Here is a 21,616-nt window from a genome sequence, read left to right as displayed (position 1 = left end):
AAAGGATAGAGAATCAGTCCAGCGCTATTCCCCGTATTAAAGTCTCTCCTCAGCGGGTGTATATAAGCCCAATTTTATAGACTGAAGAGACAAAAAAAGAAAGGAAATTTAACATCCCGTCAATAACGGCATCATCAGATGTCGGACACGCGCACCAGATGAACTGTGATGAGGAAGCCAATACGTCGCGTCTTTTTTGCTTTGCGTGATTTTGGAAAATCGTGGAAGGCTTGAATGTGTTCTCATAATGGAGTTTGAAAGTGGTCAAGACGTATAGCAGAAAAAAAGATGTTAAGGATCCGCAGAGTGATGGAGAACACTCTGTGTTGTGGCGCAAACATCATAGAGAGCTATATGTAGTAATCTTAGTGGTCAGTACTTACACGTAAGTTACAAAACCAAAGTTATAAGCTGTTGCGTAAACGATTTCCACAGGGCACGTCGCTGAATGCAAGGTAGCCGAACGCCAGTCGAGACGGGACGTCGCCTGAATCTGTAGGCAACCGGGGGCAACAGCCGGGTATACCTAACAGCTCAGTTGCATACGAGGGCGCAAGTCTGACATCCATATACTCCGCTGTGACATAGTAATGTGATGTGTGTCAGGTAGAATTCAACTGCTGTTGTGGACTTGTCTGATCCAGCTCTCCAAGTTAGTTAATCCAGTACAAGTATCTTCCTCTTTGCATTACTACAACGTCTATGGATTTCAGTCTGCTTATCGTAGTGAAGTCTCGGCCTTCCTTTACAGTTGTGCTCTCCCCCTGCCTATCCGCTCCCGACAAGTACAGTTACTTCCATTCCCAAACTGATAATTCGTTGATACATCAGGACGTATCCTACCAACTGGTCCCTGCTCTTACAAGACAAGCATCAGACCAATCAATCACGGATTCTGATGAGTCGTAAACGTGCTGTAGAGGGATCTGCCCTGAGTACCTTGCTAGTTCTTTTTTTTTTTTTAATCGATGCTGAAGTTTTATGCGTACCACTTATACTCGTAAAGCCAGTCACGTTCGATCAAGCGAGGGTGTTGCAGCGGCTAAGGTTTATGGTTACCATGCTGACGGTACTAGTTCAGTATCTACCCAAGTATCCTTTTTTTCTTTCATTGTATAGAATGTCATTAAATAGTATATCATCCAAAATTATTCATTAATAAATCAATCATTACATCAAACTACCCGTTTGTAGCTTGTACCTAAAATCCAAAATATTTGGACAACTTTTGCTTCCTGCGTTTCCTAGAAGTGACCACGACTCTTGTTGTCCCTTCACCCTCACAGACCTTACGGAATCCCAAGGCTCTGTAAACCACCAGCTGCCTTTTATCACCGGCATCAGTTGTTCGCAACGCGTTCTCAGTGTTTTGTATGTCAAATGGATACACTGAAATTGAAGAAGCAAGTATTCCTACAGAAAGGCAGAGGCAGCCAAAAGAAGATGTATCAGAAATGAAGCAGTGTGATGGGCAATGTAAGAGCGTACCTATTAATGCCAACAGATACAGCGAAACCTTGCTTCACAATTTGAACGTTCTTACACATACACATCCGAGCACGATTTCTGCTGATTCCATTGAAATTGTCCTCGTCATTGTCTATAGTTTCACGGGATTTTTGAAAAGCTAAGTACCATTCTTAAAATGAAGAATTAGACTTTATGAGTCACATTTTTTTGTATTCCACGTTTTTTCAATTTATTTATTCTCTCAAAAATCTTTCCAGGCTGTGGGATACATCATTCGTTTGTACACATTGTGCATGAATGTGCTGTTACTGTTCTGGTGTTCAGTCCAAAGACTCATGTGGTCTGCATCTACATTTATATACACACTTGTGATGCGTGATGGAGGGTACCCTACCCCACTAATAGTCGTTTCTTTTCCTGTTCCATTCGCAGACAGTGAAAGAAAAATTACTGTCTATACGTTTCCGTATGAGCCCTAACTTCCCGTGTTTTATCCACATGGTCCCTACTACAATCTTTACATGCTCATCCCATTTCATATTGCTTTGCAACGTTACTCCTAGGTATCTAATGGATGTGACTGAGTCAAGCTGCACACCACTAATGCTGTAGTAGAACGTAATGTTTTTTTCCTGTTCTTCTACATTAACTTACATTGTCCTACACTTAGAGATAGCTGCCATTCATCACACCAACTGAAAATGTTCTCTAAGTCATCTTGTATCATCCCGCATCACTCACTTTGACACTTACCGTACACCACAGTATCATCAGCAAACAACAGCAGATTGCTGTCCACCCTGCCCGCCAGATCATTTATGTACATAGAAAATAATAGCAGTCCTTTTACACTTCCCTGGGGCACTCCTGACGATATCCTTGTCTCTGATGAACACTCGCCACTGAGAACAACATACTGGGTTCTATTACTTAAGAAGTCTTCGAGCCACTTCACATACCTGAGAACATATTCCGTATGTTCCTACCTTTGTGAACAGTCTGTAGCAGGATACGGTGTCAGACGCTTTCCGGAAATCTAGAAATATGGAACCTGCCTGTTGCCCTTCATCCATAACTCGCAGTATATCATGTGAGAAAAGGGCAAGCGGAGTTTCACACTAGTGGTGCTTTCTAAAACCGTTTTGATTCGTGGATATAAGCTTTTCAGTCTCGAAAATATATTAATGGATGGAAGACCTGCTTAACGATTTTACATAGAACTAGAATTTTCTCGAGTTCTCGAATGTTCAAATGTGTGTGATTCTAAGAGGCTAAAGTGCAGAGGTCATCGGTCCCTAGACTTACACACTACTTAATTTAAACTAACTTCTGATAAAAACAACACACACACCCTCCGGCGGGAGGGGCCGCGCAATCCGTGACATGGCGCCTCAAACCGCGTGGCCACTCCGCGCAGCTCGAGTTCTCGGCCTGATCTTTTGCTGAGGTATGACGATGGTAGTTGTACATTTCGGGCGTAGATATTTTTAACTGACGCAAGAATCTCTATTTATCGTCATATGCGCATTCTCTTTTGAACCGAAAGTGCAACAGCCTCTGCTTTCTCAGTATTTTCCGAATTTCGTTGCTAAACCGCAGTGGGTCTTTTCTATCACTAATCCACTTACTAGACACATACTTGTCCAGAGCACGATTTACAGTCTGTGTAAACTTTGCCCGTAATTCAAATGGCTCTAAGCACTATGGGACTTAACATCTGAGGTCATCAATCCCCTAGACTTAGAACTAAGGACATCAGACACATCCATGCCCGATGCAGGTTTCGAACCTGCGACCGTCGCACCAGCGCGGTTCCGGACTGAAGCACCTAGAACCGCTGGGCCACAGTGTCCGGCTTGCCCATAATTCCTCTACGGCCATGATACTGGAATTCGTTATCTAAGTGAGATGCTAACGAATGCTTATCTGCTCTCCCTAGCAGAAACACTCTCCTAGCCTTATTAACTGATCTTTTGTAATCATAGTCGTTATGATGACATCATCACTAATCCCTGCCTCTTTACTGACACCATCAATAAGATCCGATCTGCCTGTAGCTACATGGTCTAAGATATTTCCATTGTGTGTGTGCAGCGAAAATGGCTGCTCAAGACAGTTTTCGGAAAACGTGTTCAAAACTACTTTGCAAGGATGTCAATCTGTATCCCCGACAATGAATCCATAGATATTCCAGTCTATAATCGGTAGATAAAATCGCAAGGTACTAGTATTGCGTGATCTGACCACGCTACTGACCGTAGGCATTCTTTGAGTAAATCTAGAACTGTCATAGCAGACCCGTGTGGCCGGTAAAAACATCCAACAATTAAATTGGTTTCACCTAGCCCTGTTAAATGCGACCAGGTAACTTCACTATCACACTCCATTTCAGTCTTAACAGAGCCAGTATTTTTGTTAACTGCAATGAACATCCCCCCCCCCCCCCCCCATCCTATGGTGTCTAAACTGTCCTTCAGATAAACTTTCCATGGCTCGCTAAATACCACTGAGCTTTTTGCTTCGGGTTTTAGCCAGCTCTCGGTCCGAAGAATAATTTGAGCGCGAGAACTTTCCTGGAAGACAGTAAGTTCGGGAACGTCGTTACGAACACTTCGAGAATTTATTGTTGAAATTTTGACAGTCGAAGTGTCTTCACTCTGAACGCAGTCCATTTTGCCTATCTGCGTATCGACGGGCGAGTGTTCATCAGATACCTCAACCTACCGCCTAGCCTACAAAAACAACGATGTGAACTCTATAAATACTCTGCTACCCGTGTAGCTGCTTTCTCTGTGCAGTGAATCCCTGACCTATCACGGGGAGTCCTACAATTTTCCAACCGATAACGCAGGTCTAGAAATCTGCACCCAAGACCGTCACAGAGTCGGTTGAGACCCTCCAGTCGACTCCGAACCAAAGGACCCCGATCAACTCTGGTAACAAGGCCGCAAATTGCAAGATCTGCTTGCATCCCGCGCTCGAAGCTAGCAGCCTTCACCACCTTCGCCAGCCACCCATATGAACTAAGAATGACTTCAGATGACTGCACCCTGCTCACTCGATGGCCACAGGCAAGGCCGCCTCATCTCGGATGAGGCCCCTGGCAGACAAATCAAGTGCACATTGGCTTTTTTCCGGCACTGAACGCTGTCTTCCAGAGAGGCTCCATACAGTACCTAACGCTGGACCTCCCGACTGCTATAGTCCGCTCCACGAACGATGGCGGTTCGTGCAGGCCGAAACAAGGACAAGGATTTCATTGTTGGTGGTTCCAAGTGACAGTTGCGGTACGGACATGCACGTGCTTTGTGACTGACGAAAGAGTGTATCCCGCAAATTATGACTCTCGATTGCATGTGTAAAATTTGTCGTTTACCACAACCATCAGCCATGACAACTCGCAACAAATGGAATAAAAATTCACCAAATAACTGGCTACTATCACGTTAAATGGTTGCACTGCGTACAATATTCACAGCAGAGCGCTCAGAATATTGCTTATCACTCAATGGCTGTCGGACAACGCGTGACGTAAATGGGCAGAACAAGCCTAAAGTTGACCGCCATCGTTCGTGACTCCAACTATAGCAAGCTCCTGCCGACGTGTGCCTGCTCGGACACTGCTGAAGAAACGACCACCTGTTCACTCACAGGATTCTCAGGCGAGATGAGACTCCCAGTCTCCACATTGCCCCTCGGCCTCGAATGCGTTACCACCCGCCACACCCAGTTCTGAGGGCGGTTCCACCGCGTCGGGTACACTTCTAGGACGTACCTCAGCAGAGCCCTTTGGGCGAAACAAGCGACACCCGAGACGCCCCATGCGACGCGTCAAATTCTCGATCACCGGTACACTCCGAGACCGCAGCCTAAAGGCGGCAGATCGAAACTAAAACCAGATTCAGTTGTTATTGAACTGCGGCCAGCTCCTCCTGCGTCTGCAGACAGCACGCGCACATCCTACACATCTTAGCAAGACTAACCGAAGAAGTAAACTGTAAAAGCAAGCAGAAATCTAGATATGCAACTTGCCACACTCCTGATTTGTGACCATTGGACGCTGTAACATTAATGAGCCGTGTAGCTGACTGTTCAGAAGAGACAGACTGCCTGAATTTATACTTAAAGAACTCCAGGTTAATCATCTTAAATATAAAAACACGCACGAAATAAGAAAAGTATATACTTATAAGAAAACGCAGGAAAAGTTACATACGTGGTTGCTGACCTGGAGTGGCTAACTAAGCTGAACCGGCGGTCACTTGTCTTCGAAACAAACAAATGAACAACTACTGCGGTACTAATTTCCCGACTATGCAACCTTTTACGCTAGTCTGTACTGTGCAAACCTCTTCATCTCAGCATAACTACCGCAACCTACTGCATCTGAACCTACCATTGCTTTTCACAATATATATAAAAGACCTAGTAGATAGTGTCGGAAGATCCATGCGGCTTTTTGCGGATGATGCTGTAGTATACAGAGAAGTTGCAGCATTAGAAAATTTCAGCGAAATGCAGGAAGATAGACAAACGTAATGTGTTGCTAATACATAGAAAGAAGGATCCTTTATTGTATGATTATATGATAGTGGAACAAACACTGGTAGCAGTTACTTCTGTAAAATATCTGGGAGTATGCGTACGGAACGATTTGAAGTGAAATGATCATATAAAATTAATTGTTGGTAAGGCGGGTGCCAGGTTGAGATTCATTGGGAGAGTCCTTACAAAATGTAGTCCATCAACAAAGGAGGTGGCTTACAAAACACTCGTTCGACCTATACTTGAGTATTGCTCATCAGTGTGGGATTGACAGAGGAGATGGAGAAGATCCAAAGAAGAGCGGCGCGTTTCGTCACAGGGTTATTTGGTAAGCGTGATAGCGTTACGGAGATGTTTAGCAAACTCAAGTGGCAGACTGCAAGAGAGACGCTCTGCATCGCGGTGTAGCTTGCTGTCCAGGTTTCGAGAGGGTGCGTTTCTGGATGAGGTATCGAATATAATACTTCCCCCTACTTATACCTCCCGAAGAGATCACAAATGTAAAATTAGAGAGATTCGAGCGCGCACGGAGGCTTTCCGGCAGTCGTTCTTCCTGCGAACCATACGCGACTGGAACAGGAAAGGGAGGTAATGACAGTGGCACGTAAAGTGCCCTCCACCACACACCGTTGGGTGGCTTGCGGAGTATAAATGTAGATGTATAAATGTAGATGTAGATGTACTTGCTGCAATCGAGACTTGATCTATGTCTCTAAAATTATCCCTCCGCCCTGCCATACCTCACATTCTTCCCTACATTACCAAAGTGACGACTGCTTCACGCTCCAGGATGTGTCCTGTCAACATATCGTTGCTTTTAGTCAAGTTTCCCGATTTCGTTCAGTTACTAGTAATTATTTATTCGATCTACCCATCTAGTCTTCAACAGTCCTCTGTAACACCACATTCCAAGAGCTTATATTTTCTGCTTGCCTCAACAGCTTATCGTCCACATTTCGCTTTCTCACAAAGCTACCCTCTGGACAAGTACCTCGATAAAAGACTTTGTAACGTTTAAATTTGTATTCGATAGTAAAAATTTCGCTTTTACAGAAACACTTTTCTTGGTATTTCCAGTTTGCATTGTATAACTTCTCTATCTTAGCACCGAGCGAGGTGGCGCAGTGGTTAGCACACTGGACTCGCATTCGGGAGGACGACGGTTCAATCCCGTCTCCAGCCATCCTGATTTAGGTTTTCCGTGATTTCCCTAAATCGTTCAGGCAAATGCCGGGATGGTTCCTTTGAAAGGGCACGGCCGATTTCCTTCCCAATCCTTCCCTAACCCGAGCTAGCGCTCCGTCTCTAATGACCTCATTGTCGACGGGACGTTAAACACTAACCACCACCATCTATCTTAGCCATCATCAGTTCTTTTGCTGGCAAACTAACAAACCTCATACATCACTTTTTCTTACTTTTAAGAGTGTTATATGGTTGCTACTCCTGTAGTTTCTGCTGATAACTTTTTTGACTCTTTCTTCAGTAAGAAAATGAAAACGCATTAAAATCAAGCCAGAAATCATTCCATGCCACCTGGGGAAGAATGCCAGTGATTCAAAATGTAACCACGAAGGGGCAGTCAAATGATGTTGTCAACGATGGACGGTGGCTGATGACGTCGTTAAGGACAACCGACTGTCAGTAGCGCGGCAGTAACTGATTCCAGCGCCTTGACACAACCGACAACGGGGTGTTCGCACGTGCAACTGCAATAGGAAGCGAACAGTACGTCAGTTTAGTTGCGTATGCCAAAGTGGCCTCCGTAAGCGGGTGAGTGATTACTGTACCCTACAGAATCAGTTCCCACTGACATTAAAACTGTTGACAGTTCTCATGTTCATTGTTTGATACCTTTATATTTCCTGAGGTCATTACAGCAGATCGTCTGTTGGAGATACAGGGGACGCGGTCCCTTTTACCGTTGGTCGCTTGCTCACGATATGGCCGCGAAACAAAAATCGGGAGAGTCGCGCCGCGCTCCCTTCCTTTGAGAGGTGAAACACAAAGTGCGTGTGCGTGATTAATTTCGCCCGCAGACCGGGGTGTCGCCCCCCCGGACTTCTTTTTTAGGCGCCCGGAAGCGCCGGGATCCGGTCTGCGCCTGGACAGTGGGGCATGCACAGGTAGTACCGGGTCAGCGCTAATCCAGACCCAGTGTCCGGCAAACCTGTTTCCCAGGCCCACCCCGCGAGCCAGCCTGTATAAACACAGAGGCCGGACAGCGGCCTTTGTGTTCAAACACTGCGAGCTGGCCGGCGTAATTTGGCGCAGCTGGTCCCAGACGACTACCCCTTCCGCCTTCCCCCACCCCACCACCGTTTCCCTATCGCGGACTCTTTGATGCGGTGTCACGCGCGTCAGGTTGGGCCGCATCTAACCAACCTCACCTGAACTCACCTCCGAGCTCGCGCCAGCTCACGCACTCGCATTCGCACACGCAGTCGCGGACACTGAGGTGCTTTCTGAGACTGCCTGCCTGTGTCTGCCTCACTGCCTGTGCGACTGTGTACTGAAGACCTGGGGATCGCCCGTCCGAAGCCGTCCGCCGCCCTCGCTACCTGCCAAAGGTATGACCACTTGCGAGCCAACGACACGTGCTGTGTACTTCCATAACTGCTCCATTACATTTCGGGTTTGGAGCCACACAAATTCAGCGTCTTTTTCTAATATTTCGGCTGTATATCGTTCAGCCTTCTTCAGAGTGAGCCGAAAGACAGATGCTCCAGCAATCGCCCCGTTCTCTTAAACTCGAGGACCTCGCCACTACACATGCGGCCGCAGATACAAAGGCGTCAATGTCGATGATCGGCGGGAAAGAAGTACAATGAGCATTAATTATATGTGTGGCGGTCGATCCACTTTGGATATCGATGTATCACTCTGAGCTGCACTGTCACGACGTCTTTGTAAGTTTATTACAGCAAGTGCCAGATTGCATGACTTATTCAAGCTGTAGCTGCCAACACTGTTAATTAAGTTTCCTTTAATTTAAGTCTATGGTCACAAACTTTTTGTTAACAGATTACCGCTTTCGGTCTATAATGACCATCATCAGATATGTTTTATAAAAACAAAGTCCTAATGTACTGCAGTCATAGTGGCTCTTCAAATGTTAAATGCAAAATCAGCACCAGCATCGTGAAATACGAGTATATATAAATAACATCATATGCACGAGTCGTGTTGTCAATAGCACTCGTCAAACATTAAACGCAAAATCAGCACCAGCACCGTCAAATATATATAAATAACATCACATGCATGAGTCATGTTGTTAGTAGCACTGAGAACATGACTCGTGCATATGATGTTATTTATATATATTTGACGACGCTGGTGATGATTTTGCATTTAACATTTGACGATGCCACTATAGCTGCAATACATTAGGAATTTGTTTTTATAAAACAGATCTGATGATAGTCATTATAGACCGAAACCGGTAATCTGTTAACATAAAGTTAGTGACCGTAGACGTAAATTAAAGATAACTTGCTGTATATACGGGTCACTGTTTTATTCGCGACAATGTCGCAGCCTTTGAAACTGTTAATTAAATTCGTCGCCAAACTAATTTCAATTCCTTCTTCTACTACTATTCCCATAAAAAAAATGTATGGAACACCGCAGGTACACTCGCCTCTTACTGCCAAATAAATCGGCTGTTGCAGAACAGTGTATTAATACTGGTCACCACTCTATGTTGTACGAAAACGTCGAAATTTTAGCGCCTGCATCATCCTTCTGGGACCCGGTGGTGAAACAGGCATTTGAAATTCGCTTGGTGATGAATTCAATTAATATAGTGGCTTCAGCTTGGGTAACTCATGGAATATGGCGCTTTCTGTAGCAAACTTAGAGATACGTCGCCACAGTGCAGCTGAGAGTGATATCTCGATGCTCCAGTTCGGATCGACTGAGCAGCCACAGATATAATTTATGCGCGTTGGTCTTCTTTGCCGCCGATCAACGTCTCTGGCGCCTGTGCATCTGGCCGGTATTACACTGTCAAATTTCTTTGTCAAATATCTTTGTCAAAGATATTTGATGGTATAATAGGGAACTTTGTCAAATGTCGTCCAATATTTTATCAAATCTAGGGCCTCGCTCTAGATTTGATCAAAGAAGTCGCTTGTCTTCTGTTCACTGCAATGTGACATGTTACCACATGGAGCGCTAGCATCGCTGCATTCTGTCGTCTGTAGTGTTTTTATAAACATTGCCGGTAAATACAATTGGTATGTGCCAACAACTAAAAAATTAATAGAGATGTATGAAGCTGATGAGGCGCTTTACAACGTGAGGCACGCTGAATACAAAAATAGATTACGAAGATTGGAGACCTGACATAACCTAACCTAACCCAGCCCAACCCTCTTCTGTAGCAAGGAATCAGAGTGTTACAGTGAGCCTGTTTTCCGCAGATATAGCAGTTCTTAGGTCAACATTGTGCTTTGTGATATGGGATACACTTCATTGAGCACATACAGAAATGTATGGTCATCCATTCTTAAGTAATTGGTGTACGAGTTGACGTCCTCCACTATAAGCTCACGTAACAAGTTTTGTTGAATGCTTTTATCGTGTCGTCGTAAAACCCACAGCTTCACCCAGATGTGTTTCCTTCTTTTCCCCCGCTTCTCTTCCACCTGTGCACACAGTGCAATTGTGGTACATGCAACTGCTGCGGTTAATAACAAGTTGTTGTTGTCTGCCATCTTGAACTTTGACGAAAAATATGATGACAGTGTAATACCCCTTCTAGCGCTACGTCAAAAATCTTTGTCAAATATATTTGACGGAATATTTGATCAAATCTTTGATCAAATCTTTGACAAAGAAATTTGATAGTGTAATACCGGCCTCTGTGGATGCGCAGTGGAGCGGTCCGCGAGGTTAATAGGACGGATCGAGTGCTGGAGTGTGTCTATTCGCCGACTCTGAAAATGGCTGAACGACGTACGGCCGAAATAGAAGAAGAGCTGAATTGATGCAGCTGCACACCCAAAATTTAATGGAGCAGTCATTACGTCGCGAAAACGTGAAGGTGCACTTCCTTGACTACTCACTTCCTCTACCAAGGGTGAATCGCCTAATTTTGCTTGTAAAGTCGCAATATTTTTTTCTTTGTTTCTTCCGTCTGAGATGAGTGCACTTCCTTAACTACTCACTTCCCCTACCATGGGTGAATCGTCTTATTTTGCTTGTAAAGTCGCAGTATTATTTTCTTTTTTTCTTCCATCTGAGATGAGTCTCTGACATAAGGCACCTCCATTTATTGTAGCGCCTACTCGTAACTGACCAACCGTGTCTGACACTAAAAAATAATTTTCGGTAATATGATAATAGGACGCTGGACACTCATTACCGTGTTTTCTAGCGCTAACACCCACATCGTCGCCTTGCAAACCATTGTCAAGTGCGGGGCAGAATGCACTTCCGATTGTACCACGTATTTTGTATTCTTTCCGTACGATTCTCGTAGGACGCACCGAAAAATGACTTCTTAAGGCGGTGCACTAGGATAGGAATTTTTTACCCTAATTTTTATTGGCTTAAAACGTTCCTTACAGAGTCTATTTTTAAGATTCATTTATCTAAAGTATGCCACAAATGTCAAAATATCTTAAAACTGCGATTGGTGTCTGGCGCATCCGAGAGCTCAAATGCAACCAACGTAACACTACTATCCACACCGACAGAATGGGGGTCCTTTTATCTTCGGATAGTATTACAGAGAGCATTAGTATCTACTAAAATATGATTCTCAGCAAAATTCCTCTTGGTAACGTAATTCGTTTTTGGTAAACAGTTTGAAAACACGTGCTTGTCTCGCGTTTGCTTAACTTCATTTCTCTTGCTTTTTTTTATATACGAAGGAAAACGAGAGTGCTGGAAAATGACAAAAAAACCTATTTATACGAATACAAGAGATTCGAAAAGTAATCCCAGCCGTGCAATAAACTCTTCGACTGGTAAGCGGCAGCCAGTGAATCGATGTATTTGCGTAAAAGTGAGAGTGTATCGACATCGCAGAAAAAAGGCTAACTGTACGCTGTTGGCATTGCTGATTAAAGCTTCGTTCAGTTCCAATATTAAAAAAACACAAGCTGAAACTTTCAACGCTTGTTTTCTAAAAACAACATCTGTAAGCTGGGTGAATCTATAACTCACGAAATATATATGCAATTAGATTATACCTCTTCGTAACTTGTGAGTCGGCGTTTTTTTCTACTGTAGTATCTAGGATTTTTGAGACATATTTTAATTTCGGTTTTTGGTGTACGTTTCCATAACGTCTTTTTCGTTGAAAAAGTTGACTTTTATTTCAGAGTGCCGCCATTTTATTAAAAACAGTTTTTTTTAATATCCCTACGTACTACTTCAGACTATATCAGCAATTTCCAAGCGCTGAAAGTTTGTTCTAGGTTGAAAATTATGGTGTTCAGAGCTTCCGCCAACCGCCCTCGCACTTCTCAAAGGCATTTCGTCAATATCGCGTAGTGTCCTCAGGGTGTAAATTTTTTTATAAATATATAACACAATCTTAAGTTTGAAGCGAGTTTTGTAGTTTGTTTGTTATTTTACTGAAAACGTGAATATCGGTCCAAATCGAGCCCCGCCCTGTCTACCGCCTTAAATGCCACCGAAAGCGCTGTAATTAGCCTAACTTCACCTTCGCTATCCCTACGAGAGCTGTGTGTTGAGAGCTGTAGCATTTTCACAGACTCCTGTCGTAATAGTGGTTTCTGAACCTCCGTGAATAGGCTTTCGTGGAATTGTTGACGTCTGCCACTATGGTTTATCAGCGTTTTCTAATCACGCTCTTCGGCGAGGCGAACCGGCCTATAACCATTCGTTCCGCCTTTCTTTGTATCCATTCAACAACCACTATTAGACCATCAGATAAATAATTAGTCACCCCTAGAAAAATCATTACAAGAATCATTTACTACTGTGTAATTCCGCTCCTTGACTTGATAACCGCCTGTATTTGTTTCGGAAGTGAGTCCATAAGGTTGCGCAGGTACGTCGCATCCAGATTAAGCCACTCGCTGAAAATTTGGTCGCGTAATTGCACCAAACTACAGGCATCCTGACGTTGGTGTTTCACCCGATGTTCCAAAAATAAATGGTTCAAATGGCTCGGAGCACTATGAGACTTAACATCTGTGGTCATCAGTCCCCTATAACTTAGAACTACTTAAACCTAACTAACCTAAGGACATCACACACATCCATGCCCGAGGCAGGATTCGAACCTGCGACCGTAGCAGTCGTGCGGTTCCGGACTGAGCGCCTAGAACCGCGAGACCACCGCGGCCGGCCCGATGTTCCAACATGCGGCACAGATTTTCTATGGGGTTCAAGTCAGGTGATTTTATAGGCCAATCGATATGTGATAGTGTAAGAGGAGTGTCCATAAAAATAGTCACATATTCTTCCAGTCCGATGAGATTCGTTGTTGTCGTCTTTATGCGCTTGTGTGAGCATTGGCCTCTTTCGAGGTGACTGACTCCGACAATTCATTGCATGCAGTTCCCATCGCAATGTTCTTTAGCTAACAGGACGGAATGGACCTTCATTCACTATCTGTAGCAGCTCCTGTCGAGTTTGGAAACGTTTTTGATTCACAAGCCTTGAAACGCTCTCCGGTCGTTTTCAGTCAGGATCTATTTCTGATCACAATTCTGACTTGTTTCGTGGCCATGTGTGTTAGACCACCGCTTGTAGACACGATGAACAGTCTGCCGCGAAACACCAACGAATCCAGCAATTTCACATACCCTGAGACCTTGGGCACGGCTAAATACGTGTCCCCCGTTTTGCCACTCTGTCGTATTTACCCATGCTTCTGTCCAATGTTCGCTTGAAACATAAATGTGCACTGATTGCTACTGCCTTACGTTCACGAAGAGACAGTGTGCGCGTCCTTGACCACGTGACTCGATCGTTGCACCAACTGTAAAAGCTTAACGATTCATCTGTGCGTGCGCAACGTGGCGGCAATTTCTATTGTCCGGCCAGCTTATTTAGTATGGGTCCAACATACTTGAGTAATATTTTAAAATGGGTCCCATGAGTGTTTTATGAGCAAGCTCCCTTGTAGACAGCATTACCAATGGGCCGATGTCTGGTACCTGACGCCTATGTGATCTTTCTGCTTCGTATCCACACAATCTCTTACACCCACGTACTTGTATCAGTTGAGTGATACCAATTCTGAATCAATGATGTGGCCGTCATAGAATAAACGTTTTTATGTTTTGCAGAGTGCAAAATCTGACATTTATAAACGTTTAAAAAATGTTCAAATGTGTGTGAAATCTTATGGGACTTAACTGCTAAGGCCATCAGTCCCTAAGCTTACACACTATTTAACCTAAATTATCCTAAGGACAAACACACACACACCCTTGCCCGAGGGAGGACTCAAACCTCCGCCGGGATCAGCCGCACAGTCTATAAACGTTTAAAACGAGTTGTCAATCTTCGCCCCACCTTGAAACTGTATTAAGATCTGATTGAATATTCTTAAGCTTTTCTCAAATGATATTTCATCACATTTAAAATTTCTGAAATTATTGTTAGTATCGTGTTCCAGGTTATTAATACTCGACCTGCACAGCACCTGTCCCAACACACTTCACTGCAAGATGCCTAAAGCTAGATCTACATTATTTTGTTGATGAACAGTCAACAAGATAGCGTGTTGTGTCTGCCATAACAATAAATCACATATATATATATATATATATATATATATATATATATATATATATATATATATCTTCTATCTTTAAAATACAGAATGAGTCGCACGAGTGTTTTGTAAGCACTCTCCTTGCATTTTCCTGGTATCGTGACAATGAACAGAATGTTGACACCTACTTTACCTACGACTGAGCCCGTATGATATTTCCATTTCATGTTCATATACGTTCTTACACGCAGCTGTTTGCAATAGGTGACAGATTCCACAGATTCCAATTATGACTCATTGATAGTGGAGTCACAGGATATCACTTTTTCCGTCTGCCCTAACGTTTGATAATGTTGATAGTGATGTGTACATTTCGATGTACTCTAATTTGAGTGATCTTTCTTCTTGTTTTGAACTCATTTTAGTAGATAGGTGGAAGCAGCATTGAGAACGTGACTGACAGGGATATTGTCAATATTGCCCACAGATGACACAATATTTCTCAATTAGCGCAATATATTTCAAAAATTTGTTATCAGTTCAACATTATAATGCAACCTCTCAACCAAATACACACACGTTCAGTATTACTGGACAACAGGAAATAATGATCCATCGTACTGACAATTTTGGGGCTGCCCTAAAACAGAAAGTTCATTTGATGAAAAGGGGCAGCCGAATGCGAACTATGGTTCTGGAATTTGAATAAAGGCTTCGATGACTCATCAGAAGATCAGAAAGCCTTGCAAAATGATTTAGACAAAAATCTGCATCATGCAAATGTTGCAATTGGCCCTGAACAATAAAAAGACTGAGGTCCTCCACATACCTACTTAAAAATTCCGTTAGATTTCGGTTACCCGATAAATAACACAAATTTAATCTGACGGTAACCGTAGTAAATTATAAACAAATTTAAAGGTTGTCGATTCTAGTGATATACCACCTAAAATGGAACATGTAACGTAAATAGAACGAATGAGATAATCTGCAATTCTCAAATTAGATACACGGCAGTACACAAATGAGTATGAATGCAGAGGAGCACATGGATAGACTACAGCAGCGTGTTTCGTTATAGGTTCATTTAATAAGCGCGATAACGTCATGGAGGTGCTTGGCCAACTTCAGTGGCAGACGTGCGAGAGAGGCGTTTTGCATCGGAGATGTAATGGAAAATGTAAACATTTATTTAAAAAATCATTGCAGTCATATTTATTAATGTACAAATCTAAAATTTGCCACGTGTAGAGCAAAAGAGCTGTGTTTTAGCGGAAAAAATATAATAAAATATACAGGATTAATATTTTGCCAGAAATCTGAATTTTTAATTTTTTATTGTCGTTTTTATAAAAAACCATAACTCAATTTCTAATCATGCAATTAATCTGAAAATTTTATTATAGAGTTCTGAGAATGTTATAAGACCACTGAATTACGGTTATTAATTTATGGTACAAATTGTGTCATTAATAGAGTTTTTAATTTTGCACATCCAAAATTAACTTTTTGTCTACATACATTCATCTAAAAATCAGAATGTAATTGCAGGATCTCGTATCTTTTAGTTCCAGGGAGACAGGAACACGTTTCGAACAGTTCCTGAAAATTTTATAGCATTAACGCATGAAATTTTTGAAAAAAAAGACTTCTAATAACATAAAACATGTAAAACAGAGAAAATTAGGTTCAAAGATTTTCTTCTCATACTTCTACATTTTACCTCAATTTTAAAATCCTCCATACTAATATTCCTCATCCTTCAGATTTCCCTTCTCTCCTCTTCGAATCTGCCTCGCCTGTATGTGCAGGTAAGATACTGATCTATTAGATTCTTGACCCTGCTCTCGTCGATGGTGTAAAATGCTTTTGTTGTAAACACACCAGGATCTACATCAACTGTCTTCAGCACTTCAATTCTGCCATTATTTCCGTTATTGTAGCATAAAACTGCATCATAAACACCTATTTTGAGTACTTCAAGTCCACAGAATGTCCTTTTTGAGCATCCAATCCAAATTAAATTATTGAGGCTTTCATTTTCATTTTGTGTCTTTCCGTCAAAACACTTCCTCAATAAATCAGGCTTCGTAAGAAACTTTAACGCGCGCTTAATTGCATTCATAACAGGTTCTGGTAATGAGTGTTTATGTGAATACCTCTCATTTCTGTTGTTGAACTTCCACCAATCGTCTTTCGGACACAGATTGTGCATTGGTGTTTGTTCAGTGGATAGTTTGTGGAAAAAAATTGTCCACAGAGCACGCCTCGTTGCCTCTAAATTATGTGTGTTTTTCTTGATAGCTCTTGCATAAAATAACTGAATAGAATCAATTTCTTTCAGAGTAAGCCTGCCTTTCCCTCCTAGTGGTTTGCCATCTTCAAGTACTTCCTCAGCCGGCCGAAGTGGCCGTGCGGTTAAAGGCGCTGCAGTCTGTAACCGCAAGACCGCTACGGTCGCAGGTTCGAATCCTGCCTCGGGCATGGATGTTTGTGATGTCCTTAGGTTAGTTAGGTTTAACTAGTTCTAGGGGACTAATTTATTTAGGGGATTTAAGTGTCAAGAAGTCATTTCTGAAAGTATTCGTATGGAGTGTAGCCATGTATGGAAGTGAAACATGGACAATAAATAGTTTGGACAAGAAGAGAATAGAAGCTTTCGAAATGTGGTGCTACAGAAGAATGCTGAAGATTAGATGGGTAGATCACATAACTAATGAGGAAGTATTGAATAGGATTGGGGAGAAGAGAAGTTTGTGGTACAACTTGACCAGAAGAAGGGATCGGTTGGTAGGACATGTTCTGAGGCATCAAGGGATCACCAATTTAGTATTGGAGGGCAGCGTGGAGGGTAAAAATCGTAGAGGGAGACCAAGAGATGAATACACTAAGCAAATTCAGAAGGATGTAGCTTGCAGTAGGTACTGGGAGATGAAAAAGCTTGCACAGGATAGAGTAGCATGGAGAGCTGCATCAAACCAGTCTCAGGACTGAAGACCACAACAACAACAACAACAGGGGACTAATGACCTCAGCAGTTGAGTCCCATAGTGCTCAGAGCCATTTGAACCACGTCAAGGTATTTAGTATATCCAACGTCAGACTGGTCCGCAGACCTGGAGAACATCCTCACAACTGTAGCAGCCTCCATGCCCCCACTTGAGCCATTATAATTTTTAGATCATGCTACTGCATGCTTTTCTTGCCACCGTTTCTCATTGTCTTCATTGTTAGACATTTTCCTTGTTGCACACTGGTGGCAGTATTTAGTCATAATTTCTACGTCTAAAACTTTACCTGAATCAATACCTTTAACAGATGCAACTCTATACAGAGATGTATGACCCCTTTCCATCGAGGTACCATCTATAGACGCACACAGGCCAGTAATATTTGTAGGAGATTCACTGTCATGAATATCTACCCCAGGATCTATTTCTTTTTGATTTATTTTCATCATGTCCTCCACCGCTTTCTTCATAGAAACTTTGACAGTATAGCGTACAGCATCAGACATTTCTTTATTTATTTTTTCAAACCTTGCACAAGGTGGAGGCATGTTCAGGAAACCACACAATAAATTACCTCCTTCCCTGACAAGGGCCGGCCGGTGTGGCCGAGGGGTTCTAGGCGCTTCAGTCTGGAACCGCGCGACCGCTACGGTCGGGGGCTCGAATCCTGCCTCTGGCATGGATGTGTGTGATGTCCTTAGGTTAGTTAGGTTTAATTAGTTCTAAGTTCTAGGGGACTGATGACCTCAGATGTTAAGTCCCATAGTTCTCAGAACCATTTGAACCATTTGAAATTGTTGCAGATTTCAATGCTGAGCCATTAATAAGCGTCAGCGTGCGAACCATTGAACGAAATATCATCGATATGAGCTTTCGGAGCCGAATGCTCACTCGTTTACTCTTGATGATTGCACAACAGAAAGCTTTACGCCTCGCCTGGGCCCGTCAACACCGACATTGGACTGTTGATGACTGGAAATACGTTGCCTGGTCGGGTGAGTCTCGATTCAAATTGTATTGAGCGGATGGACGTGTACGGGTATGGAGACAGCCTCATGAATCCATGGATGCTGCATGTCAGCGAGGTCTGTTCAAGCGGGTGGAGGATCTGAATGGTGTGGGGCGTATGCAGCTGGAGTGATATGGGACCCATGATACGTCTAGATACGACTCGACAGGTGACACGTACGTAAGCATCGTTTCTGATCACCTGCATCCATTCATGTCCACTGTGCATTCCGACGGCCTTGGGTAATCCCAGCAGGACAATGCGACACCCCATAATTGCTACAGAGTGGCTCCAGGTGACACGTACGTAAGCATCGTTTCTGATCACCTGCATCCATTCATGTCCACTGTGCATTTCGACGGCCTTGGGTAATTCCAGCAGGACAATGTGACACCCCATAATTGCTACAGAGTGGCTCCAGGAACACTCCTCTGAGATTAAACACTCCCGCTGCCCACCAAACTCCCCAGACAAGAATATTATGGAGCATATGTGGGATGCCTTGTAACTTGCTGTCCGAAGAGATCTTCGCCCCCTCGTACTCTTACGGATTTAAGGACAATCCTGAAGGATTCATGGTATTAATTCCCTCTAGCTCTACTTTACACATTAGTCGAGTCCATGCCACGTAGTGTTGAGGCACTTCTGCGTTCTCGTGGGAGCCCTACACGATATTAGCCGGGTGCAACAGTTTCCTTGGCTCTTTGGTGTATTTACGTAACGCTACCCTACGGACAGTTAAGTGCTTGAGCGTGATTGTCGGGGACGCAGTACTGTGTGGGGCCGCCATTATCCGCGCAGACCTCTAACTGTAAGCGTCGTAGCGGCTTTCAGACCAGTGGGCAGCTGAACGGTGAAGCAGGCGCCCACAGCGCGGCACATAGGGACTGGCTTCCGCCTGGCGCTTACCGCCTACCCTGCCTGGTACGCCGGACAGCCCGTTCTTGCTGCGTGGGCCGATTCGCACGGCAGCACATACCGGCTTCTTGTCTGCGGTGAGGCCTCGAGGTATCCAGCTGTCTGCGCTGCCCCACGCACTCCGCAATGCTCCTTCAGCGCAACGGAAATCCTGTATGAGGAGTCTCAGTCGTCGAGTCTGTCACGGTGTATACTCGATGGCGGGGTTCCTCCCCGTCTGTGGATGAATATTTTGTTCTAATGGCGGTTCTGCAGCCAACACACGCTGTGAAAAGTGTCAGAGTTGTAATGCCACATTGCCTGCACCTATCGTAATTAATTTTCTCTAACAACACGGCTAGTTCCAACCGTTTGCTGCTCATATAGATGTGGGGCCTATGAGACATAATACTATTCCTCGTACGTTTCCTCCATAAGAATATGGAAAATAGTCGGATGTAAGAATAATATTTAGAAAGTAGATTATCTTTTGGCGTTAAAAGAGTTTAGGAAGGAAATGTTTTATTCGGTTCAAAGGACCAGTTGGATATCACTTTTCAACATAGTCGCCACAAAAATTTAGACCCTTATCATAGCGGCGAACAAGCTTTGAAATTCCATTGTCATAAAATTCTGCCGCCTGAGACTTCAACGAATTAGTCACACCCTCCCGCAATCCTGCGTCGTCGTCAGTGCTGCAAGCCAGGCCTTCATCGCTGGAAACAGATACTGGTCAATGGGTGCAAGATCCTGATTGTGCGGCGGAGGAGGAAACGCCTCCCACTTGAAAGGCTAAATGGTTCAAATGGCTCTGAGCACTATGGGACTTAACTTCTGAGGTCATCAGTCCCCTAGAACTTAGAACTACTTAAACCTAACTAATCTAAGGGCATCACACACATCCATGCCCGAGGCAGAATTCGAACCTGCGACCGTAGCAGCAGCACGGTTCCGGACTGAAGCGCCTAGAGCCACTTGAAATCACCGATTATTTCTCGAGTGCGATTTGTTGTGTCTGATCCAGCGTTGTAGTGCAAGAACAAAATTTTTGAGCTCAGCTTTCCTCGATGCTTACTCTGAATTCCACTTCTCAACTTTTGCAAAGTTTGACAATACCTCGCGGAGTTTATTTTTGTGCCAGGCTCAAGAAAGTTTTCTCGAATCTTCTCATAGACGTTTTTGCAACCAATCCTTCAGTCACAGTGCTTGGCCGTCCACTTCGCTCTTTAGCGTAAAAATTAGTTCGGCCACTTTTAAATGTAAGGCGCCATTGGCGCACTTGCCCTTCAGTGATTACACTGTTTCCGTACATCTCACACAGCTGCCGATAAATTTCAGTTGGTTTATGTTCTTTTGCCAACGAAAATCATTAGCTGCAATGGTGCGACTATTTGTGTTTCGTCCACACACCTTTACTAGTAGAAAAATGGGCAATGTTCGTCGGCTAGAAAAAGTTGTAGCGGAAACTAGACGCACTACACATCTCCAAGGGTCTCATCAAAATGTCCTTCAGTATCAGGATAGCTAAGGTAGTTTACGAGGAAAAACTTCAATATATTGTGACTGCTGCAATTTTTCCTGGAAAATCTTCTTCGTCTGACTTCTAGCTTCTAAAATCCAAACACGACGAGTGTATCGTAGTAGTGTAACGTTTCTTTTGCCCGTGCCTCGGAGCTACCGTAACGTCGCGACCGCAGCCGAATCCACGCTTTGTGAAGCTTGCGGTAGAAATTACACGACCTACTGCACCGCGGATTTGATTGGAAACATTCATTGTCCAACCCGGATTGATTATCTGCACTTCCATACTATCCAGTCAGTCTAAATAAGATCACACAGCGCCTGCAGCTGGCTGCTAGCAACTTCTGACGATTATCTCCACAACAACAAAACAGAAATTTAGTTCAAAAGTAACGGAAAAAAATTTCCACGAAAAAAATGTAATTCATTAGTTTCAATGAAAATATCGCAGAACCT

This window comes from Schistocerca serialis, chromosome 9 (genome assembly GCF_023864345.2).
Source record: "Schistocerca serialis cubense isolate TAMUIC-IGC-003099 chromosome 9, iqSchSeri2.2, whole genome shotgun sequence".
Lineage (NCBI taxonomy): Eukaryota > Metazoa > Arthropoda > Insecta > Orthoptera > Acrididae > Schistocerca > Schistocerca serialis.
The sequence above is the reverse complement of the archived record's forward strand: the minus strand, read 5'-3'. Positions refer to the sequence as shown.